Source organism: Neodiprion virginianus, chromosome 1 (genome assembly GCF_021901495.1).
Source record: "Neodiprion virginianus isolate iyNeoVirg1 chromosome 1, iyNeoVirg1.1, whole genome shotgun sequence".
NCBI classification, from domain to species: Eukaryota; Metazoa; Arthropoda; class Insecta; order Hymenoptera; family Diprionidae; genus Neodiprion; species Neodiprion virginianus.
Window position 1 is genome coordinate 34,010,104 of NC_060877.1, and position 21,997 is coordinate 34,032,100.

Genomic DNA, 21,997 nt, shown 5'->3' on the forward strand with positions numbered 1-21,997 from the left:
TTTGTATAAAAAAAGAATTAATTACTCTGCTTTTTAGAGATACTGCACTATCACGTGAACGAAAGTTTTAACAAAAATTAAAAAGGGTGGGATCTAAAAGTCGGTTGATTTCGTATGGAATGACTTATACATACTTACATTAGATCGCGACTTTGGCTTCGTTTAATCTTTAACCGCATTACCGCTTTTTCCGTACCGCATACGTGTTCTGCACCGTCCTACGGGAGTTTCATTGCAAAAACTTGACAAATCGACGATGTTACGCCTTTTTATTCTCCCCCTTCCTCACCGCCCTTTCCCACCCCCGCGCTGCACGTCTACCCGACTATTGCAGAATCGATTTCAAACGCTATTGAATCCCCGCTGTGCGCGAACGACAATTGTAATGTAATAAGGGATGAAACTGGACAGAATTTCACGATCAAGCCGAAGCTATCAACCAGAGTTAGCAGCTGAACGCGCCAAACTTTTTGATAATAGAAAAATGCAGATCAGTTCTATCCTCAACGAATTCTATAAAGACATTGAGGGTTCGAGGTGTGACACAAAATTTTGATCTTCAGATTTTACTGCCTTGTTCCAATGAACATTAAAACGTTTGTCTGCTAATTCCGGCTGCTAGCTTACGCGCGAAATTCAAACTGTATTTCCTCTATTCGTTTATTCTCCACTTGCAGAATTAAATAATGAAATTCGTGGATTTCGTTAATTCGGTCGCAATGTTTAACGAATTTTTCATTTCAACACATTATTATTGCAGTAATGTTCGATCATTTGCCATCCGCACGTCACGAACGGAGTGTAATTTTGGCCCGGCTTGACATCGCCGGGAATATTTGCAATACGGAGTGAGTGTCGACGTTATGAGAGGTGAAATATTACCGCCATTATACGTCATCACCAGTTTGTAACCGGTTCGTTGAATGCGTTCAAAGGTTTATTACCGGTACACCTTCTACGCTTCTACTACACTTTCGGGCTTAATACTCGGCAACACTTGTTCCAAGTCTTACTTCTTTATTCATTTCCCCCAGTCGTCGCTCTTTCGTTTTCTTTATTTTTTTCTATTCTTTTCCATTTCTCTTTATTTTTTCTCCGCTCTCTGGATCGCGCTTTATCCATTGACGATGCTCATCAGTTTTTTTTTCAGAACAGTAGTTGCATTTCTCTGCAGCGAAAAGTAGAACGGACCTTTTCGATCTACGTAAATACACGTGTCCGGGTACGTGCATGATACATATCTATACGAAACAGCGATAACGGCATTGAAATTATAATACTTGCGTACGTATATTGATTCGATAAATCACTGATATATCTCTGATATATTTTTGTGCGTGTCTATGTAAGACAATCAATAGTGTATACACATAATGCATATCTATACACTATTGATTATCTTCTCCCGTAAATAATTGCAACGCCCACTGCTCTGATTGTATTCGGCGAAGAATTCTGCACGATTCGTTGCAGAAAACTGATATATATACATATATATATATATACTGTACCTAGCTATTGTACCAATGATATAAAGGCGCTTGAAAAAATATTCACCAATCACTCGTTATCATGTAATATATATATATATATATATATATATATATAAATTATTTATAGTTATATTTCAATTATATTGAAAAAAAAAGACACTAACGACTATCAAACTTCCTGTGTCAATCGAGCCGGCAACGCCGTCAGCTTGATCATCATCATTACCGATATCGCACAATCCGTAAGATTTTACTTTTCGCTCATTATGTTTTTATCTTTTCTCTTTTTTTCATTGAACTATCGATCGGTTTATTTAAAAAATTGTTTCGAGCTACCGGATATCATTAATACGGTTCGAATAGATTTTCAATTAACATTCTATACCCACGTTATGTTTTTTATTATTATATAGGCACTTTATTGCACGCCGCTGTTTCCCCAGATGGCCAACAATTCCGGCCTATGTACGTATATAGGTGTCGCATATACACGTGACATAAATCATTCGATTGAGTTTTTTCGAAGACGGTAAAATCCGCACACGGTCGCCGATAGAGACGAGTATGCGTTGTAAATTGGTCCGTATGCACCGCATTACGGTTTAGAACACGCCGGCCGCTATTCTGCGCATCCACCACGCACGGTGGACATTGCCTGCCTATATGTATATTTATTGCGATCGCTTCGCGCGAAATACTACGCTTTAAATTTATAGCCGAGGCGCGTGATTTTAATTTTTTTGTTTTTTTTTGCATCTTTTTTTTTTCATCACATTTCTCTCTTTTTTTTTACGGCATTTTTTTTCCATTTATTGTTCTTGTTTTATGCGTTTTTTATACTTTCCTATACGCTTCCGATGTGTCCGCGGAAAATTAAAACGAGCTTCGTTCGTCCGAACGAGTGATAGATATTGGTTGCTGGTAAACAGATATACGGGAAAATGTGAAAAAAATTGCGATTAACTAGTGGGTTGAAATTTTGGGGAACTAGAAAAATAATAATGATGATAATAAAATGACGAATAAATGAAAAAATACAGACCGATCGAAAAGTACCGCACTGATTGCGAGAAGAGAAATAATATATTTACTCCGTGATTGGTTTTTCGGCGAAATTTGAAATCAACCGTTCCGATGCAAAATTGAAAGAATAATGTGTTAAAAAAAAAAAAAAAAAAACTTATTTCACCCGAGAAAAAAATAACTGCCGATGATAAATTTCGGGTATTTTACCCTTCGTGTTAGCCTTTCCCCTAGTCGTCGATACACTCTGCACACATATGGATGCCGTCTCTGCACGCTTAGCGCGTAGGAATCGCATTCGAGTAATTAGTATCATGAAAATTTGGGTTGTTAAGGGCCGCATGTTGTTTTATTATTATATTATATGTACACGTATACGAACTTTTATTCAAAAAAACGTTTTGAAAATACGTATGCAGATAAGGGATCGTCGAATTGATTAGAATCGTTTCAGATAATACCGTAGTGATAGGAATGCAAAAAAATCTGCATTTTGGCGCAATATTATTAATAACAACAATGACGGTAATAACGAGGATATGAATTTCATACGAATGTGTATTCAGATTAGCCGAAAAGCGCACACTTCCTAATACATATATGTTCAATAATAGTGAAAATGATGATGTAGTATTAAGGTATTAATTATGCGTGAAACGATTGTTTGCTGGGGCGATGAAAATGTTATTATTATTGTAGTTAAACGGAAAACGATTGGTAGTGAAATCATACGTGTACCTACGGGGCAGTGTGTGAATGCTTGTTTAAAAGGGCGGGAAATTTTGCTATTTTAACAGAATTAGTATATAACGTATAATAACAGGGATCCGAACGATAACGAAAACCGGTCGAAACTGTAATGAGTAGTTAACGAGAAACCCGCAATAAAATTAGCTAACCTAATTCTATCATGGTTTTTCAATGATCATGTTACTCACACGTACTTCGAACAAAATTCAGTATTTTTAATACAGAAAAACGTCGGCTTGATTTTTTCTGCTGTTCTCAGACTTCGACTACCCTGCGCAGCGATGGATAAAGCATTGGAAAGAAAAATTGGTTGAAGGATTTTATCAAATTGTCGTAAAATCTTTATGACATTTTTAGAACAGTTTGAAACGCGCTCTGCAGGTGCTCTGCGATTGCAGAGTATGCATGAAAGAGAACGGATTCGTTGAGTAAAAACATTGTTTGTCTGAAAATTGTATTATATGCAAAGAATTTTTGCGAACCGTCTGATTGACCAATTAGGCGGCTCAAGTTTTTGCTGGAAAATCAATTCTTCAGTGACCATTTGGCACGAGTCTTTTTCAATTCTTGACCACATCTACTCGTTACAAAATGCCTTCAATTATCAAAACCTGATTGTAAAATGGCGACAATTATACTGCTCGGCGCGAAAAATATAAATAAAATCCTTTCTAATCATCCCGTTAGCCTAAATCTCGTATCTAACGCAGACGAGGTTTTCAGGCTCGAGCGTATAACTAATAACTCCATTTACTTTAGCTACACGACTTAATCCCGTTGATGTCATAGCCGGTTCCGCGTGCAAGACCTCATCTTTAATCAGGTCTGATGGTGTATTCAATTTCCTCGAGTCACGATTTCGAGGATTCTCTAAATTGGCCTAATTTTAAAAGGGGATTCCGTAATTTCGATTATCCTGATTATTGTTCTTTCTATATGCACCGCACAATAAGGGTTGAATTTTATTACCGGGAATCGAGTTTTTCGCTCCCTTTGCTCCGAATTGAGAGACGTATTAAATATATGTACCACTTTTTATGAAAATTTAATTGACCAGACTGCGATCTTTGCGTTCTCCCGAATTTCGGTATTCGGTATTCGGTATTCGCCGCGTGAACCAGAAACGGATTGTTCCTTGAACGGCTGAAAGTTATTTTTTTTATCTATCTGCGTCTTTTTCTTTTCTTCCGTTTTTTTTTTGTTTCCCTGCCTCTCGGTCTTTTTTCTGGTAATGAAAAAATATTCGCAAGGATTAGTATACAAAGAGTCGGTCACCCCGATTGAGCATTTCTGTTGAGAGAAATATGCGAGCGGGTCCGGTGTTCGAAATGTCCCATAAAACAACCCTGAACCGGGGCAAGAAAAATCTGCAATCCGTAACTTCCCATCCATCGGCGTTGTTTACCACTATTTGCGTTTTCTTTTTTTTTTTGGTATTTCAGCGCTTCGCCAATGTTGTTAACGTCTCGTCGAAAAATCGTGTTCTAGGAACATATACATGTGTAATAAATATATATATATATTTATATGTGTATGTATACACATACATACGTGTTTAATTTTTTTTTCGCCCTACTAAACGTGCCGCTCGACGTTTAAAAATAATATAACCGTCAATGTTGCGGTGAAAAATACGACACGAACGTGTCGAGAATGACGGATGGCGTATACGCGCTCAGCTATATATATATACCAAATGCGAAAAACATTCGAATCACTCCCTTGCCGAATTTCATCCGTAGGCTCGCACCCTGTATCATGAATCTGCCGGGAAAGCGTTATTACGTACAATTAGTGTTACCATATTTGATGAAAATCATCTATATAACCGTATACTGTTTTTCCGATGACGCGGTGTTTTCGATCATGGATTTTTTCTGTACATATAACCGCAATTTTTCCACACTTCCATGTCTGGACATCCACCAATATTTTTATCCAATTTATTTTTTCTTCTCACGGTACGCGAGACATGTGAAAAATTCAGGCATGAGAAGAGAGAAGAAAAATCTGATTTTCAACGTACGCGCATGTAACGCACGCTCACATATATATATATCTGTATTATCTATTCGCAATTTCACGTTGAATACTTTTTTCCGCGCCATATCACTGAACCAATTTACGTTATTTGCATCTTTACGAGATGGATCGTAATTTTTTTTCTCTCTCTCTCTCTCTCTCTCTCCCCCTCTCTTCTTTCACCATGTATACATATATACAACACAGGGTTTCAATGATTATCCAGCGAATTATAAGGTATATTAACAAGGGGAGAAAGAGAGAGAGGGCAAGGGGAAACCGAGCGGAGCGCAAGCAAGTTATCTGCAAATTTGTGGCGGCATCAGCGTGATTTTATTCATTTAGTTCGAATGAATGGTTGGGTTAATACCGCGTTAATAAGTATCGCTTGTATTTAATCGGCGCGGTTCACGTGCGTAGGATGAAGTTCAATTTTTTTCGTCGTTTTTTTTTTTTTTTGCACCCCCTCTTCGGGTATTGTTTTTTTCCCCCAGCTTTTCCCTTTTCCATTCAGTTTTTTTTTTTTTTTAATTCTGTTATTTAATTCGTTTTATTTCTTTTATTTCATTTTTTTTTTTTTTTTTTCATCATTACTATGATTATTGTGATTTTAAAAATTTTTTTGCTTTGTTTTTGCTCTCGTTTTGTTTTCTGACTGCCACTTCTTTGAACGCTGCCTAACGAGGTTTGCATAATAATGAAAAAGTAACGTGTATCGCCCCCTATAACGGTAATAATGCGAATGGGGGGGGGAGAGATGAACGTCCATTTAAATTCCACAACGTAGTACCGACGCACACGCAGAGTAAAATGGCTTGTATCTGTGACCCGCTGCACACAATACGCAGAGAGCAAAGAGCCGGGGTGGAGAAGAAAAGGGAAAGAGTGAGTGAGAGAGAGAGGAAAAATGGGAAACGAGAAAACGGGAAAGAGCGAAGCGTGGCCAATGGGGAAAAGTCACCCCCTGGAGGCGGTGGGACCGCCGCCGCCCCTCCCCCGTGGAATTCCGCTTTCTTTGCCGGGACGTTCTCATTTCCCGCTAATCGCGATCCATCATCTAATTGCTTCGTAGCAAAGAAAGAAACTTTTACCCCACTATCAAAAAGTCGATCGGCCGACTCGCGGTCCTCCCTTGTAGGTATAAAGACACGACGGCTAAAGAATACATCCCCAACCCCCCCACCCACGATTCCCGGTCAAGTGAAAATCTCATTGAAAATCTGACCCCGAGTAAAATATTACCCCCTGCACACTGCAGCCTCTGTGATACATAATACGGACCGCAGGAATTTTTTATTTCAGCTAAACTTTAGTATTCTTATCATTTATAATTAAAACGTATCTCAATTTTTTACATTTTTCCTTCGCGATTCCTTGTTGTTTCGGTGTCTTTGATAATCTCAACAGTCTCAAAGTTGCATGTAGTAACATATTTTTACTTTCTTTTTATTCTTAAAAAAAAAAAAAACAGGTCGAAATGTTATGTTTTTTGTAATATATACTTATTTCATTCAGTTACCTGGATAGAGTCGAAGATGATAGTTTGTGAAAATAATCAGATTTTACAAAGAATATCTTTTCAATTTCAGATATTCGACGCAATACTATTTTCTCTGCGAATATCGTAGAAATGAATTATTTTTTGCACCCGCAGACGCTCTTTAATGTATTTTTGGAAAAAATTTCATTCGCGAATAACTTTTTATCAATCAGAGAATTAGAAATCCGCAAACAATTTTCATGTGCGAAAATAGAATTGGAAATCTGCAGAACAACGAAAAAATTTATTGGGAAAATGAAGTTTCGTTTTTTTTCACCCGAATTGCAAATCGAGCAATAATATTTAAGATTCATGGCCAATGTGTGCTTTTTGTATCTCAGTCACATCGCTTGATATCATCTTGAATCGATGGTACCTAGACTCATACGTATATACACATGTATACGTGTAAACGTACACGTATGTTCACATGTATATTATGTATATACACGTAGAAATATTCGTCGTCAGAATCCGTCACACGGGATGCACATTTAACGAGGTATAGGTATAACAGGTGGGAATCGAAGAGAGAATCTTTGTGTATATACGGGTCATGCACATCCATATAGACGAAGAGAGGGTATCGTGATTCATGTTTACTTTTTGCATCAAAGGTAGTTTGAGTGGGTACATAATGTAGGGGAGTATAGGGGTTGTTTAAATACGTCCGAGGAAAGCGCATCTTCTCAGTTACAGGGAGGTTTGATCCCGTCAGAAGTTTCCAGTATGTTTATAATCCGCTAATCGGCCATCCCTTCCCTCCTCCTCCTCCTCCTCCTCACCCTCCAACCCCTGCATCCCGGGTCCCACTTTGGCACAATTTAAAAGTTTCACCGTCAGAGGTTATCCCTCTGTCTCCCATTTCCCATCCCCGTTTGGCTCCTACGTCGTTTCGGGTTCATTTTGCGGTTCATAGACCACCAAATTTCCCTTGGATAACGTTTAAATTCTCCACCGAGTTGCTAATATTGTTTCGACCGTTACGAAACTCCGCTTACTTCCATTGTTCTCATCTTCTGCAGCGAATTCGCCGTCTTCGCACCTTCCAAATCGCGTACTCCGAAGTTTAAGGGATCGTCTCAGTGTGACCCTCCGAAAAATCACTGATTTTCGCGAATTTTTTTTTTAATGTTCAAATAAACTAATCGGTCCGGTTTTTTTTTCATAAATAAATACGTTTATGAAGAATACAAAATGATTTTTTTTAAGTACATTTATTGAGTGCATCATTGTTGTATAAATTGTTGTAATTTCACGTGAAAAAAAAAGGTGCTGCACGGTTTCCATGATGACGGCCGCAATTTTGATCTGAAAAAAAATTTCAAAAAGATTATTGATCTGTAGGAAAGTCGCTATCGCGCTATGGACGGTTTTTTTTCTTTTTTCAAATTTGACAAAATGGCGGTGGTTTGAACAAAAAGTGTCGAATGTGGCCCTTTTTTCGATAGTTTTTCGTAAAACAAAATAGGAAGTTTTCAAAAAAAAAAAAAAAGCTTCCATAGCGCGATAAAGAATGACGTTTAAAATGTTCTCCCGAAATTGGAACTAGATATCTTTAAAACTCTTCCTTTGAGAGTGGAAACCGTTTTGAAAAACACCATTCTGAGAAAAACGCGTTTAAAGATTGAAGTTGGAAAAGTTTATATAAATCGTTTACTTACGATCAATCGGCGATGCCAGGTCTTGATTTTTTTCTTGGGGGTTTCTCTCGTACGTCTATCCATGGTGGATGTTAAAAACGAACTGAAATGCTTGGACAGTTTATTCTGCAAGGTTATAGAACCTAAGCACCTTAGTACTCGCGCAGGTAGAAAACCCGTTCCCTTTCTACAAGAAACGCTGTAGCGACCGTAATAATTTGACTTTCGATTTAAAAATTTGAGAGAATGTTTAGAACAGTGTATACTATACGATAATGCAAAAAAAAAAAAAACAATTTTTTGAAAATTTCACACTGAGACGATCCCTTAAGCGTGAACGCCCGCCTTCTTTACCCGGGCGTTCTTCGGCTAGGTATATAGGTATAGATATACTTCCAAAAACCCGTTAACTACGCGACTTTTATTGAGAATATAATTGCTTCGAAACCACAGCCACCGACCTCCGCTTTCCCAGCTTCCTCTCTGCGGGCTACAGGGGATGAAAAATAAAACGAGTAAAAAAAAAAAAAAAACCGTTTATCTTGTCCATTTTCATCCCCTGCCGCGCGCTGCTCTTTTTGCTCAAATTATTATTCCCCCGCTGTGCTGCCTGCAGGAATGTTTAGTCGTCTTCGACGAGAACCGTGCGTCGATAGGGGTTCGCTGTGTCTACACTAAGGGTTGTAAAATATCTGTATTCTTTTAAATTTCTACATTTTCATATGTGAAAGCTGATTTTTGTCGTATAAGCGATATGTTCAAATAACATGGAAGATATTGGGTAGAATTCCGAGTTTTTTCTGCTCAGTCTTCGTGCACGTAGTAAAGAATGTACCGCATATATTGAAACAGGAATTTATTTACTATCAAATCAGTCTCTCACGTTATTGATTTATCCATTTTATCTCATAAATTTTTGAATCTTCGAAAAATTGTAGATTCAAGATAACGCACTTATTTTGCTTACACATGTTTTAATGCGTCTAAAAAAACGCATCTACAATCCTTCCAGTCGGCTGTACGTATAAACAAATTGTCAAAATAAAATCAATAAATTAACGATATAAAAATCCGCAAAGCGTTAAACAATTCCGAAAACCTTACGGTCCCGATATTTCGAAGCCTAAGTAAGCGCTGATAGCCACCACGCTTAACGAGACAGCCTTCTCGGGGCTGCAAAGGAACGTAGAAAAAGGATAAACGTTATTCACCGTATAATATAACCCCGAAACAATTGGGGTGCCAGACGCATCGTCGAAAGGCCAGGAGGCGTTAACTTGGTTCCAAAGTGTTGCGCCCCCGTGTGAATTCGGGCGTAAAGATATCCTCGGAGATATGTGTGTCCGGAGGGTGGGAAGGACAGGAAAGCGGGGGTGAAATGTCGGCTCCCCGCACAAACTCGGGATATGAACTTACGTATCTCTTGCGCGTGTGTGAGCTTCGACGTTACAGGCTTAAAATTAGTCGTAAATTCAGTGTAATATGCAGACGGAACGAAACAGCAGAGAGCATAGAATCCTGAGTTTTCCGTGAAACTCTCCGCTCGTCGCTGGCAAGTAGAGGGAACAGGCGTCGAGTGATGAGTTTCACAGAAAACTCCCGGTGAACCGAAAGCTAGGAGCCTGCGCGAACTGTAACCGCTGGTTGAAAATTGAATAAATCAGAATCGTCGGGGATTCAAGCGGGCGTGCAGCGACGTGTAGTTAGCCTGCAGAAGACGGGGGGGTATCAGAAAAGTTAGGCAAACAAGGAGCACGTCGCGTTTCTCGGTTCTCCCGGCGGTTTCCTTCATTGCGAGATGTGCCAGTATCTGAGCTCGCGGAACCCTTCTCGAAATACTAATTCAATATCGACTCCCTTTTCCTGCACGCCCTCGATCCTCCGACCTTTTCTCGGGACACCGAAATCGAGTTAGCTGGCTTGAACCACGGGACAAACTTTCCACCGTGTTGCTCACCGCGGATAAATGAATGTATATATCTGGGTATGTTTACACATCACGTTGCAGGGGATGTGAGGGGATCATGCCGGTCGAAGTAAACTTTTTAATTCGATAAACCGAAGTAAAATATCAGCTGGTCAGCTCATAATTTTCTGAAACATTTCTGGATTTTTTGTTTATTTGTTTGTTATTTTTTTTATTTTTTTTTTTTTTGTTTTTTTACAGAAACTAAAGAGGTCGGTTAATTATCGTTCCGTTGTCATGGTTTTGAAAATTCTATGCTAAATCTGGTTATTATTATGTTGTACGTGAAATGCAGGCTTTCCGCATTTGGATTTGATTGTACGCATTACGGTTTGCATATATTTTTTTTTTTTTTTAGTTATCATCAAATTACATTACGAAGTCAGAGTATCCTTGTACAGATTGTAGAATATATACGCCTACAACACCACGAAAAATCGAAACGCACGTACAAGAAGTTTTTGTGTGAAATTGACCACACAACTTCAGCGAATAGGCAATCGAATTTTGTACATTTGTATACAATTTGTATTGCCATGTACTTGAAATGTAACTTTGATTGTCCGCGTGCTGGCGTTAAGCGGTGAGTTTCACATAATTCTTTACTTACATGAGTTTTTAGTATACCGTTCGGAATTCTTAAAAGTATCACTGAAATTCCCTGTTATACGATAGATTCCGTGTTTTCTTATGCGTGAGGCGAATTGGACAATCTGCGGAAATATCGTTTGGTATGGAACCAAGTATAACTACATAAATCCGACGTTCGGTTCTTCTCCAAAAAGTTTTCCTCCACCCCAGGCTTGTGTGATTTATATGGTGATTTTTGCGGAACGTATCTCTTTGTGCGTACATATATATATGTACACACATATTCCTTTATTAAAAATAACTTTTGAAAAAGTAGATTTATCATAAATTGATAAGACATCATTTTTTTCAAGAGTGTTCACTTACTTACAACAATACGTTCTGGTCTTATCAGCAAACTAATGCGTTGAAGAGTTATAAAATTCCAGAGTTAAAAAAAAAAAAAAAAAAATGTACTATTGTTACTTAAACGAGAAGTACAAAATCGCGATGTGACACCTCTAAATATTAATACACAGAGCTTTTTCGTCCTATCAAACAATATTTTCGACTTTAATTTTGAAAAAAAAAAATGTCTATTATACATAAATATATATAAACTAGGTCACTCACCCTGCAGCAGATGTGATGTGATATATAGCGGAGAGTTTGCGAGGTCCGAAGCGAAGAGAATTGTTGAGCGATGACAGATGGCTGGTCTGAAAAAGAAACGAAAATCGTCGAAATTTCAGAATTGAGGAAAATTAGCCGGTGAGTTAAGACGACGCGGATTTATCGCTTGGCGGAGAAACGATTCACGACGAAGGAAAGGGGTGAACGCGAGGAGAAACGTTGCAGGGTCTCATTCCGCGAGCAGGATATGCAGACGGCGTGGCGGAGAAGAGGATCCTCGAAACCGAATCATTTTATTTCACGGAAGGACGGACCCGTCGGTCACAGGAGTAGATCTCCCTTGGAAAGACGCCTTCGGGATACAAATACCTTTGTACACCCCCCGAGAGCCGCCGCTACGACGGGCTCAGTGTTAAATAAATCGATGTTTCTTTTCGGAGGTCTCGACGCTCATAGTTTAGGGTCGGTTTATCGGCTCTAGGCTCTACGTGATGAAAAATTGCGAATACGCGGCACGACTGGCTCGAGGAATGCGACCAGGTAGACCCTCGACGAAACGATCGTTTCCGGTGTTGCTGGTCGATGTGGAAAAAGAAAACAAAAAAAAAAAAAACATTTCTTACCCCACGAAGTTGGAGTTAGTAAAGCAGACCTGATGAGCCGTTGAAATCAGCGTTGTTTTGCAATTTTTAAATCACTTCAAAGTCGCTCGATTTCCGAAACATGGAGTCAAAACAGGAGGGTTAGTACACCGAATTTTTAGGGACGCAAAAATCTGTTTCATTGAATTTCAAAATAAGGAAATATGAAACATAGAAAGTCAAAACGATACAATGATTTTGATTTTCTGTAATTGGTCTTTCGACTCTTCAATTGATTTATAATTGGTATTTCTGAATTTTAAAATTCTATAACGAAATAGATTTTCGGATTATCCGGAATTCGATATTGCGATTCTTATGTAATCTAATCCCAGGTTTTCAAATAAACGATGTTTATAAGTTTTCTGTAAACGTTTCTGCGTTTCCTGTCAATAACGAGGGAAAGTGCCCGAGCTATTGAAATTTCGACAAAATTTCGAATCCGTTCGACTGGAAGAACGAAAGGACGTGGAATCCGTGACGTAATAGCAATCGCGAGAAGCTGCCTGAGTAAACCTGAGCATCCGGTTCGAGACGGATTTCGTAACGGAAGTTATAGCTCGGGGCACTTTCCACGAAGAGGGAACGTACAACGTCCTTACACAGAATTGTGATAGGCACGTTCAGGGATGGACTTTTGACGCATTTACACAACAGCGGTACGAATCGGTCGTGTGTTCGTGACAGGAGGAGAACAGCGCTAACCAATTCCGACGAAGAGTTTAATCAGACGAGAAGAGGAGTCTGCAGAAACTGTTTGTGTCTGCCTGGCACGCGCCAATATCACGTGTATGGAGCAGCGAAGGGACCTGAAACGAAGGAGCGAACGAAGAAAGGAAGAAAGGACGAAAGGAAGGAACGGTTGCGTCAAGGTGCCACTCGCAGATGCTGTTCGTCTGCAGAGGCGAAGGCAGCCATTGCTGATCAGATTACTCCTGACGAAGAAGCGGAGGAAACGGCGAAAATGCTAAGCAGCTTTCATTCGGCCCCCGAAATTGCTCTCGGAGTGTTTTCACACCGGATCGGGTAAGGACACCCCGTAGAATTGGTAGCCGGTCGGTTCCTCCGATCCTTCGGGACCCGGTTCAACGCTCGTCCAGCATTCCGTTCGGAATGTCGATTTGTTTCGCGTCACCTTTTGCCCTTTCATTTGTCACTTGACGGACGTCTTTCGGCCCGGTATGCCGGTAGTTCTGACTTCTCGCGCGAAGGAGAACAAACGATATTCCTGAATTTTGCCTTGGCATATAAATCACGCCCTCGACGAACATCTTTTCCAAGGAACGAGTTACGATTATTTTAACTTTTATTTTATTTTATTTTTTTTCAACATAGCGGAGAGTAACGACCGTGTTGTAAAATAATTTTATCCTCCAAAATCGAAAGCGTGATCAGGGGATGATGAGTAAATGATTGACGAATATGATCTTTCAACTTTGTTGGTTGGTTATCGGACAGTAAATTTATCCTAAAAAGCTCGAGCCAACGAAACGGAACAACCGAACGGTTTTTATTTACAATTTTTTTTCGCTCCTCCTTGTATTTCGAAAAGTTTATCAAACGGAAGTTAGGCTTTTTCCTATACTCCGGACGCTCTCCGAGTGTAACTCATGATTCCGAGTGTATCCTATATCAATAGACCGCGATGCCTTCCTTCTCTCTCTTCCGATTTTTCTTCTTTTCTGCTTTTTTCATCCCCCTCAACCCCCCCTCGTTTTCTTCCTGTTGTCGTAATTTTCTCTTCATCCTCTTCACTCGGAGTTTCTTATTTCCCGCAAGACACGACTTTATAGTTAGAGACGTGACAGCAGATACTCCAAAGACTTCTTCGCCCTGCTTGCTGCTGCCGCTGCTGCCGGTGGTGCACGAACGGCCAAACTCTCGCGGTTTGTCGACGGTAATAGTTTTCCCCGAACGTTCTTAGATTCTTTTATCAACTTCACCTGTTCGTAATTCCCTCAGCATTTTCTATATACCCGGCTGCCATATCGTTCCCCTCTTTCCCTCCACCTCTCGTCCCATCGTCTCTTGCTCTCTTACTCGACGTTCTCGTCCATTTTATTATATTTCAATCGATTTTATTCATCGTACATTATTGCCTTTATTTTGATCTTTCATTTATTATTCTGCCTGTTATATATTTTATATTATTATTATTAATTATTTATTTCTTTATGCCTATTTCTTTGCTCCCTCTTTTTCTGTGATTCTAGTCAAGCTTTATTTCTCATGTTACCGATTGTTTTACCGTACCTTCTTTTACTATACAATTTATCCTTGTATATATATTATCTATTTTGTATATACCGTGTGAGAGAACTTGTTCTATGGCGAATAAATACTTCGCTCTCCCTCTCTTTCTCTCTCCCACCCCCGTCATTTGCTCGTCTTCCACATACCACTATTTAGATACGCAGAAGTTTCAACAGTGCGTAAAATAAAACGAACTTAATACCTAGCCGGTATATACAGGCTCCAGAAAAAAAATTCATATATTTATATACGTTATGATACATCCGCGAGGTGTAATGTGATTAATGAAGTTGAAAATTTCTTTTTCTTCTCTCCGATTTTTATATATGTATATAAAAAGATGGTTTTGTCTCAACATTTGTAAATCCTACGGTTAACTCTTCGTTCGTGGTTAACAACCATCCATATTCGAACAAATAACAACACAACAACAACAACAAACAAAAACAACAATAATAATAACGATCATATTTTTGCGACTGTATAACCCGACAGTTGCCGGAGGCTTAGATATTTCGCAAACAGTTCGTCCAATGAAAACGAGAGGAACGAAAATAATGAAAATAATTGAAAATTTTTCGTGTTCCAGGAGGCGTGCGTATGGAATATGCGTGTAAATATTCCGTGCCAGGATTGTTAAAAATTTCGTGCGCGATACCGTACAGAACCGATGCCCTAATTGACGGATGGTCGTTATAAATTGAACCAATTCCCCTGGAGCTGCTGCATGTTGTAGACGTTGAAAATTAAGGGGAGGATAAGGCAGGTAGCTAAAGAACGAGCAGAATCCCGTATCTCTCGCTCGTATACGGATACAAGTTGTAAGCGAATCCTCGAACCGTTTCGGACAGGCGCATCGGGTTGAAGAATCGGATATATGTATACACATAACGTAGAAATAGCCGGCGGCGGGCTTTCTCGACGATTCCGGGGGACCGCAGCTTACAGCCGTCAAAAGCTCGTGACGGAGGAATTCAAACACACGTCGTCAGGGTAAACACGCGCACCGGGCACGACGGCAAGGGGTAGCTATCGCGTGTATCATCACTGATTGAACCCTCTCGGGGTCCCGAATAGATTCGTCGTATTCGGTTAGCGCTCGACGGCGACGCCGCGGGATGACGTCCGAGCTTCTGCCGGGGGTGGAGGAGTCGAAATGGGGGGTGAAGTTGGGGCGGTAACAGGTCGGACGTCCGGCGGTCCGTCACCCCGCCGTATCGCCTTCCACCCCCGTCACGCCGCCGTATCGTCGAGTATATACGCGAGCACTGAATATGCATATATTCGGCTCTATATGCATACGCGTACACATATATCATATATATCATATACGTGCATAGACTTATACGTATACGTATAGAACATACGTAACTGCGGAGCGCCAAAGCGCCATTGACGCCAGTTCAGCGGCTGCCCCCCGACGATTTATGGCGTGCATATGCGTGCGGATGACGACGCGCGATCCCCGCTCGTGTTTATTTGCACGCGTGTATTGCTCCTCGTCAGAGGACGACGACGATTTTGACTGCACGGTACGTTTTGACGTATTGCCGTCTGCTTGGGGGAAATTATAATTAGCCTCCTCCTCCTCCTCCGCCTCCCTCCTCCCCCGAGCAAAGGAACGAACCATCCTCTACTTTGACCAAACCTACGATCGATTTCTGGCATCGCTTTCTGCTCGATTCTCACGGCAATTACACCCTCGTCTCCGATTCGAGCTGACTTGTGAGTTTTTATTTTATTTATTTTTTTTTATCGTTTATAAAAAAATTTCAAAGTTACGCTGCATCGACGTCGCTTTTACCGTTATCGATTCTGGACATCGTAGAAAGTGGTCCGAGCATCATCGATCTGTATCTGCGTGTGTCATCGTAACGATGATTTTGCTGTAATAAGAGAGCGCAATTTTCACATCGATCCGAAACTTGTGCGACTGTTGAAAATTTCTTACGTCACTTCGTGCAAATTTCAAAATATTCTTGCGAAAAGAATAAAAAAATGAAAAAATATCCCAAATTTGCATCAACTGGTTTCGAGTTGATGCAAATTTCGGCTCACTTCGAGCAAAACTTCGAGGAGAAATTTGTATATAATATATGGACTTGAATTTATATAATGGACATATATATCCATAAAAGGAGTCGGCAGAACTTTGGAGACTATAAGGGTAGACGCAACTTATTACATCTGCAGGTGCCGCTCTTGTTTTTTTTAAATTTCAGATCATAAATTGGGTATACGTGGCTCATGCAACAGTGAATCAAGTGCGTAGCGTACCGTCGTGAATTTCAGATTTTATTCACTCGGTATCAATGAAGAGCGTAATAACGGAAATATCGAAGCGCCGTCTCCTGGAAACTACCCATCATTTCATACACCGACGGTTTCCCGGTTTTCCCCGGAATTTCAAAAGCGTTCTTGCGTAAAAAGCGGCGCAAATTTCGTGAATATAATCGGAATTCCGAGTAACCATAGAGAGTTATATCAGAGCGGAGTAATCAATATCATTTCACTGGACAAGGAGAGGATCTTTCTACGTATAAAACGTATCTAATGATGTCCCAAAATGCGGCAAGATCCCAAAGTGGGGTTTATATAGGTATTTAATACGCATACCTGTATAACGTACGCGCTTCACGTGCTTTTGTTTGAAATTTATTTGGTGTCGAGGAAGAAGAGAAGAGGATGTTTTATGCCTTGCCAAAGCTTGGCGCGGGAATAGACCGCGATTCGATATAATATGAACCTCCTCTTCGAGCACCTGAGTACTTCGGGCGTTTCCAACGCGCTTTGTACAACCTTCGTTCAACGAACGACGCTGTCGGATACAAGGTTTTATATCTTGTACCTCCTGGAAGCAGGTAATTTACTACGCTAATTAAATCACTCTCAAACCGGCGTTTCTGCAGGAAACAGCGTTTTGCAGGGCATGCGGAAGCGGTGAAACGAGCTTCGTTGAATGCAGCCCGGGAGACGGGCGAGAAGAAGAAATTTCGCAGCGGATAGACGCGTTTCGCAATCTTTATATCGCATCGCGACTATACATATATCGTTATACGTCTCGATCCGCAGATGCACTCCATGCAAAGTCTCGGAAGTCTTGACCAGCGTTAACACCCGGAGGTACTAAACCCTGTCGTTAAGTTAAAACTGCCTCGTCCTAACTCGGCAATGGATTACATCCCAAAAGTTCCTCGGGCATCGGATTAATTTCCCTCGGCATTGTTCTTGGAAATGCTGCAAGGGTTCATGGAATTAAACCTGTAACGTCGTTCGTCTCGATCGCGGCGCTTCGGATTCCTTGACGGTTGACACTTCGGAGGCACTCGGGCCGAACCATCCAAGTCTCTCCGATTGAGGGAAGCAATTATAGGACGAAAGTATGAGTTTCTTTGTCTCTTTCGAGTAACTTGAATTCCGGCGATTTTGAAAAATTTGTAGGTTTAGTTTTTCAAAAAAATTAATTGGTTAATCCGATTGTCCGATACTCGCATCGTGCAATAATCTTTTTTTTTTGCGACGTAACGGTTCCCTCAGGACCTTCTTTCTGTTATTAAACACAACGGTTTTTCTCCACATCGTAAAATTGCGACCGTGTAATCCGTGATCGTGAAAAGCTTCGTACGTCGAATTTATGATAAATTATCGTAGTTTTCGACGGCGAAAATCCCTTGGCATTACAGACACAGGTGTACGTGACGAAACGCGGCTTTAAATTACAACGAAAGCCGAAAAGTTTCGTTGATTAACCATCTTGAAATTCGGATCTATCCGTATTATAACCACGTATGCATACCTACGTATAGATCCGTTACACGGCTGAACACGAGGCAGGTCGGGTGAAGATATTTCCGCCTATTATTTGACACACATGCAAGCTCGGATCTCCGTTCTTCCATATATTCCATCTTCCTGATTTAGATCAGGTTTAAAGATAGTCGAGAGGATGAGTAACTTTGCAGGTATATCATCGGCGCTTCGCGTGCCTGCTAATAGGAGAGAGATTGTTATCCCTCGGCGTTTCGACGAGCGTACGAACGACGCCGTCATTACTATCGGGAAAGAATATTTCCTCCCCGTGCGGATCGTTAGCACAAAGAAGAAACACCGGGTCTTTTTACTCAGCGTCCTTAGATCGTGTCATCGCGCCTGCATGGATCTTCTCCTTATTCTACAGGGCGATTCCTCGTATCATATTTAACACTCGACTCGTCGTTTCTAACGAGACGCGTACGTGTGCAGCCATGCGGATACCTAACGATTCTTTTCAAATGAGTATAAGGAGAAAATGGAGTATTTTTCTTGGGTCGAAAAAGGAGGGAAACGAAAAAACACGCCTTCTAATTTCCTTGCGCAGCTTGCACGGGGTCGCATCTGTTCTTCGCCGGGTCGTACGCTCGGAAATATGCCCGATGGACAAAACCCAGCTGAACGTTCGAGGACAAGAGGAGTACGATAATGTATATAAAGCTGTACCTACACTGAAAAAACATCAGTGCCGAAGAAGGCGTTATTTCGTTTGCTAGATTCACCTATGTTTCTCTGATTAAAAATATTTTTGTCGTTTCACTGAACGAAATTCACTGTCGCGCTGGTTGAACTACGAAAAAATAGAGTATAGGTGAAAGTAATACGCAACCCCAATGAATTTGATTGAAATTCTATTTATTGGAATACGATTCGTCGCGTTACAATGAAAGATTTTTACATATTCCTTGCAATTTACAATTATTATTCAATCGAGCCATAGCAAGTCAAATCACTTGTTCCGCAGCGCAGTTTTGAAGAAAAAAAAAAGTTAGAGCCGTTACGTCCTCGGTCCCTCTTCACACTCACTCTCGCCCTCTTCGTCTCTCCATATCACTTGGCTATCACCTTCTCTGTGCTCTCCGCACTCGCCGACGCTTCATTCCGTTCGTCCCAAGACATTTCTCACCTATCCTCTGAACTACACACTTTGTTTCTCCTGTTCCGTGAACTTCATCACAATAAACTATAGTAACGTATAACTAATATTCTAAACACACTTGAAGTTAGTCAACCCTCATCGCAACCTCCGGTTGTCCTAGAACGTAAAAACGCAGCCGGATAAGTCTGTTTCATACCGCTGGGGAATAAACGACCTTAAAATCATTACAGCGCTGTACTTTTTAGTTATAATCGGATATTTTAATGGGGAAATAATATTGCAGCACGTGGAAATCGCCTGAAAAACGTTTAATGCCTCTTGAGATATCTTGAAAATATATTATAACGGAAACTTGTCGGTAATAATTATTCATGTATGTATACATAGGTATTATACAGCTGTAGAAATGAACTCGAGTACTGAGAACGGATGGTGATCGTTTCATCGCGGAAAAACCGATCGTGAGGGATTATTTGAAGATCTGTTGAGGTCCAGTATTTCTCCGGTTAAGAATTCCCTACATTAATTTACAGTGTGATCGGTTCTGAAATTTTTGTAGATATCCCGGCGTTTTTTGATTTATCTATGTGACAAAAAATTGGTAATACAAGGGAAAGTGAAAAAAGTGAAGTTATACTTTATGATGTTACACAAGCGGTAAACTGAGGAAACAATTTAATTCGAGTAAATAGGAAAAAGAAATAGAAACAGTCGCGAAGTGTATCACGTAATGTTTTTATCATCCTATTTCCACGTATGTGTTGAGCTTAGACGGATTATAAAGGAATTACAATGTGCGAGAAGAACATAATCCTTGCGAAACGAGTCTGTTACGAGGATTATAACACTGGCTATATGAGAATCCGACGACAATTACATAGAGCGGATATAAAATTTCAGAAAAGCTTTCGCTAATAAACCATTCGCAATTATGAGGATCAAGGGATCACTTTTATACGCAAAAATTGTTTTGCCCGCTGGGGATTTGAAATTCAAGCTATTTCAATTCGTGCCACATCTCACCAAATCGCTCTTCGTTTTTTTTTTTCTATACGTTTCCTTACGATATCACATCTATTACATATGTATTTTATAATTTTTCTCTTCCTTCCCCTATTTTTATCATCCGACTGCAAACTACCAACCGTATATCAAGGGGTTTTGAAAGGTAAAAGAAAAACATGTTTTCTGCATTTTTTTTTTTTTTGTTTTTTCAACATAATAAAAGAAATTGCATTCAAACTTTAGGTAGGTAAAAGAACAATATTTTATTAAATTTTCATCCAAAATGATCAAACTACACCTTAGAAAAAAGCATCCTCGCGGTGATCAGGATAATTCGTGACAGCTTTATCTGTAATAAAAAAACCAAATATCGTATAGCTTGTAATTAAACGAGGGATTTTGAAAAAAATTGAAACTCGAACTTTAGATAGTTTTATGCAAAAGAGTACAATTTTTGATAAAATCTAGACCATGCGTTGCCTAGTAAAATAAGATGTGACCGAAGTAAAAAAAAAATAAATAAAAATAAAACAAATCCTTCTTTCAATCACTGACCTATCAACAAAAAATATTTGATTTTTTAATTTGAGATAAATCCATCACGACTTATCCAGATCACCGCGACGACATTTTTTTCCAACGTGTGTCCAAAAACCAGTTTTCAACCACTGACTTTTCAAAATTTTTCGATAAAAATTTTATGAAATATCGATCAAATACTCTTCTTGTACATGCCTAAAATTTGAATGAAATAATTCTTTTAATATATTGAAAAATAAAAAAAATAAAATATTTAAGTATATTTTTTTTTGCTCTTCAAAACCCCTTAAGCTGCTTCATTTTTTTTTCCCTCACCGATCCCGACAAACCTTACGAGTCAATCTCGATCCTTTCCCCTCAATCTGCATGTGGAAACATCCCGTGCCGTTCACGAGATTATTAGGTTCTCGACGCACGTCAGCCGCACGCGCGCTTCCGCGTATGCAAATGCAAACAGGGCTCCACGCTTAGTTGTGTACGGTTACAGTTGGTTACGGACGATATCGGGTGGCGCGAGGTTTCAGCTAGACGCGACACCACGATTATCACCACTTACCGCATGCGGCGTGGCCGTGCGGAGACTAGCATGCACCGTACGTGATGTACTATGTATAAGCTGCGGGACGTTGATCGTGTGTATTTTTAATTCCAAGTTAAATCGGTAGAAATTCCATTTTCCAAATCTCGGGTAGCGATGTATAATTATAACATCAATTAAGGTCGGAATCGAATCGGGATTAATTAATTATTGATCGGTTGACTGGTAAGAGTTTTTCCAGTTCTCGTGCCAAAACTGGTTGCCACGTATAACCGGTCAAGTTACAACAAAATTGGCACCCGGGATTTTTTATGGATCCCTGATTTAATTTCAGAACTTATTTTCAGAATTTGCCACCCCTTGAGGGTGAAAATAGGGGTAAGTCGAGTTAAATTTTCAGTCGTGTTGTTAGTTTCATTGCTATAATGATACAGAAAACCGTGTAACAAGATTCAAAAGACTTATTACACT

The 21,997-nt window shown here is 39.9% G+C and overlaps 2 protein-coding genes across 4 annotated transcripts in view; one reads left to right on the forward strand and one right to left on the reverse strand.

Annotated features, from left to right (window-relative positions):
- LOC124296662 (4-coumarate--CoA ligase 1) overlaps positions 1 to 21,997 on the reverse strand; it is a 77,916-nt gene that overhangs the window by 43,935 nt on the left and 11,984 nt on the right. Inside the window, exon 2 of the mRNA XM_046747005.1 lies at positions 11,641 to 11,726. The gene's annotated coding sequence lies outside the window, so the exon portion shown is untranslated. The remainder of the gene's footprint in view (positions 1 to 11,640; positions 11,727 to 21,997) is intronic.
- Positions 1 to 21,997, forward strand: part of LOC124296753 (lachesin) — a 103,807-nt gene that overhangs the window by 40,877 nt on the left and 40,933 nt on the right. The gene's annotated exons all lie outside the window — the stretch shown is intronic.